The 4,247-nt window shown below is 40.0% G+C and overlaps 1 long non-coding RNA gene across 1 annotated transcript in view; it reads right to left on the bottom strand.

Annotated features, from left to right (window-relative positions):
• LOC107182144 overlaps positions 1–4,247 on the bottom strand; it is a 33,539-nt gene that overhangs the window by 16,022 nt on the left and 13,270 nt on the right. The window lies entirely within an intron of this gene.

The raw sequence follows: 4,247 nt of genomic DNA, 5'->3' as shown, positions 1-4,247 counted from the left end.
ATTATAATAGATCAGGGGCATAGAAAGGGAGTGGACTGACTATTCTTGAGGGGGAAAGGGGTGTGGGAGATGCGGGAAGAGACTGGACAAAAATCGTGCACCTATGGATGAGGACAGTGGGTAGGAAGTGAGGGAGGAGGGTAGTGTGGGAATCAGGTGGAGGGAAGTTATGGGGGGAAAAAGAGGAACAAATGTAATAATCTGAACAATAAAGATTTAATTTTAAAAAATGCCTTTACAAATTTAAGAGAACAGAAATAACACAATGTATGCTCTCAGTCAACAAAAGAATTAAACCAGAAATTAATAATAAAAATAGCTGGAAAATTCCAAAATACTTGGGGATTAAACAACACACTTCCATATAACACATAGGTCAAAGAAGAAGTCTCAAGATAAATTAAGAAATATATTTAACTAAACGAAAATGAAAATACAACTTACCAAAATTTGTGAGATGCAGTGAAAACAGTGCTTGGAGGGAAATTTATAGCATTGAATGCACGTATTATAAAAGAGGAAAGCTAAAATCAATAATCTAAGCTTCCACTTTAGGAAGACAAGCAAATTAATTCTAAAGCAAGCAGTAAAAAATAAAAATTAGAGCAGAAATCAATGAAATTGAAAACAGAAAACTAAGAAACCAAAAGCTGATTCTTTGAAAACATCAGTAAAATATATAAACCTTTAGCCACCTAAGACAAAAAGAGAGAAGACACATATTACTAATAACCAAAATGAAAGAGGGGATGTGACTACACATCCTATGGACATTAAAGGATAATAAAGGAATACTAGGAACAACTCTATACCAACAAATGAGATAACTTAGAGGAAACGGGTCAATTCCTTGAAAGTGCAATCAACCAAAACTCATACGAGCAGAAACAGATAATGAGTAGGCTTATAGCTACTAAAGAAACTGAATCAATAGTAACCTTTTAAAACAGAAAGCACCATGCCCAGATAGGTTCTACCAAAATTTAAGATGTTGTACCAATTCTCTACACTCTCTTTCAGAAGAGAAAAGCAGAGAGAATACTTCCCAACTCATTCTGCTCTGCATTACCTTAATACCCAAGCCAAACAAATACATTATAAAAAAAGGAAAACATTAATATCTTTCTTGAGTATACATACAAAAATCCTCAACAAAATATAAACAATTTGAATCCAAACAATGTATAAAAATAATTATATGTCACGACCAAGTAGAATTTATCACAGGATGATTCAAAAATAAGTCAGCACATTAACAAGCCAAAGAAGGAAAACCATATCATATTAATAGACTGCAGAAGATACACTTCACAAAATTCAATACCTATGTCATATTCTTTTTTAAAAAATATATTTTATTGATTTTTTACAGAGAGGAAGGGAGAGGGATAGAGAGTTAGAAACATCAATGAGAGAGAAACATCGATCAGCTGCCTCTTGCACACCTCCTACTGGGGATGTGCCCACAACCAAGGTACATGCACTTGATGGGAATCGAACCGGGGATCCTTCAGTCCGCAGGCCGATGCTCTATCCACTGAGCCAAACCGGTTAGGGCATCATATTCTTTTTTAAAAAATCAACTCAGTATACTAGGAATAGGGAGGAACCTCCTCAACATGACAATAGACCATCTACAGAAAACCTACAGTTAAGGAATAACATCAGCAAAATGGATGACTAGGAAGCTCCAAGCCCTTGTTCCTAAGGAGACAACAGAAAAAAACAACCAACCAACCAATACTGGCTGAACTAACCTTACCGGAGATCTGAGAAACAGTCAAATATCTATGTAAGTCAAGTAAATACCCAATTAATGCCAACCCTCCCTGGCATGGCACTGTCTTGGTCTAGAGCAGCAGTCACCAACCAGGTGGTCCATGAGGTTTGAAAGGTTGGCGACCGCTGGTCTAGAGGAGTCAGCAACCCAATTACCTCCCTCAAACAAGAGGAAATAGAGGAGATCTTATTTGCTATGTCCTATCTAACCCATCTTGGGTTATCTAACCTCTGTCTCATCTAACTTGGATCTCAGGCAGAGAAAAGCAGCAGGCAGTAATCGTGAAAGCATGGGAAGAACAAAGACTCTCAGCCATCTGGAACAAGAGTTTATAAGTGGAGATATATAATAGACAATGTAAGGCCATAAAAAGAAGCTGGAGAAGAAACTCTTTGGGTAATTAAGACTTTCAAAAACAGCCGTGTATATAAAGGAATTGAAAAAGCCACACACAAACCCAAGCACATATTCTCAGAAAGACCAGAGAAGACCTTAACCCAGTGGTTCTCAACCTGTGGGTGGCGACCCCTTTGGGGGTCAAACGACCCTTTCACAGGGGTCACCTAAGACCATCGGAAAACACATATATAATTACATATTGTTTTTGTGATTAATCACTATGCTTTAATTATGTTCAATTTGTAACAATGAAATTGGGGGGGAGGGCAGTTACCACAACATAAGGAACTGTATTAAAGGGTCGCGGCATTAGGAAGGTTGAGAACCACTGCCTTAACCTTTCACCCAGAGCTAATTTGTAGGCTCAGAGCAAGTTGAGCAAATCAGTGAAGGATTTCCCCGGCACAGCATCAGGCTGCAAGGACATGGAGAAGTAACTGTTTTTTTCAAAAACCTAATTTTCAGCAACCAAAAGCATACAAAGAAACCAGAAAACATGTCCCATTCAAAAGAACAATATGACATGGCAAAAACCATATCTGAGGAAGCACAAACATTCACAAATACTTTATTAGACAAAGACTTTAAAACAGCTGTCTTAAACATGCTCAGAGAGCTAAAGGAAAACATGGACAAAGAATGAAAGCAAGCCTGACCAATGTGATTCAGTGTTGAGCACTGACCCATGAACAGGAACTCGCGGTTCGATTCCTGGTCAGGGCACATGCCTGGGTTGTGACCTCGATCCCCAGTAGGGAGTACAGGAAGCAACCCATTGACGATTCTCTCTCATCATTGATGTTTCTATCTCTCTTACCCTCTCTTCCTCTTTGAAATCAATAAAAATGTATGTTTGTTTTTTAAAGAATGAAAGCAAGCCCGGCCATTTCTAGGGTCGCCAGGAGTCAGAGCCAACTCAATAGTACGTAATACACACTATGAAGATATAGCTAAAGGTAAAGATAAATACATTGACAAATGTAAACACCAATCCTATATAATAAAAGGGTAATATGCAAATTGAGCCTAACAGCAGAGAGACTGGGAATCACTGTTCACTATGACACACACTGACCACCAGGGGGCAGATGCCCAATGCAGGAGCTGCCCCTTGGTGTTCAGTGTGTTCCCACAGGGGGAGCTCTGCTCAGCCACAAGCCAGGCTGCCGGCTGCCAATACAGCGGTGGTGGTGGGAGCCTCTCCCGCCTCCTCAGCAGCTCTAAGGATGTCCAATTGCAGCTAGGCCTGCTCCCCGCTGGCAAGTGGACATCCCCCGAGGGCTCCTGGGCTGCCAGAGGGATGTCTGACTGCCAGCTTAGGCCCAATCCCCCAGGGAGCGGGCCTAAGCCAGCAGGTGGTCATTCCCCAAGGGGTCCCAGACTGCGAGAGGGCACAGGCTGGGCTGAGGGACCCTTCTGAGTGCACAAATTTTTGTGCACCAGGCCTCTAGTATTATTATAATTTTGATCTGTAACTCCACTTCTATATCCTACAGGATTTAATAGACAAATGCATAAAAATAATTATAAATCCACATTAGTGGGCACACTAGGTGTAAGTATGTAATTTGTGACAAACAATCTAAAGTGGGGTAAGGACAGAGCTATATAGAAGTAAGAGTTTTTGTGAGCTATTGAAGTTGAGTTGGTATCAATACAGTTTAGGTTAAGCTTTGGAATGTTATCTGTAATCTCCATGGTAACCACAAAGAAAATATAGAGGATACACAAAAGAAAGAAAGGAATCAGAATGTCACCACTGAAAATCAACTAGACACAAAAGAAGGCAGTAATGGATGAGTTAAGAAACAAAAAAGCTTTAAGACATCCAGAAAACAAATGACAAAATATAAAAGTAAGTTCTTAAACGACAAGTGCTGGAGAGGATGTGGAGAAAAAGGAACACTTGTGCACTGCTGGTGGGAATGCAGACTGGTGCAGCCACTATGGAAGACAGTATGGAGTTTCCTCAAAAAGCTACAAATGGAACTCCCATTTGACCCTGTGATCCCATTTCTAGGAATATATCCCAAGAAACCAGAAACACCAATCAGAAAGGATATATGCA

This window comes from Myotis davidii, unplaced genomic scaffold (assembly GCF_000327345.1).
Source record: "Myotis davidii unplaced genomic scaffold, ASM32734v1 scaffold555, whole genome shotgun sequence".
Classification (NCBI taxonomy): domain Eukaryota; kingdom Metazoa; phylum Chordata; class Mammalia; order Chiroptera; family Vespertilionidae; genus Myotis; species Myotis davidii.
This window is presented reverse-complemented; position numbering and strand designations above follow the sequence as displayed.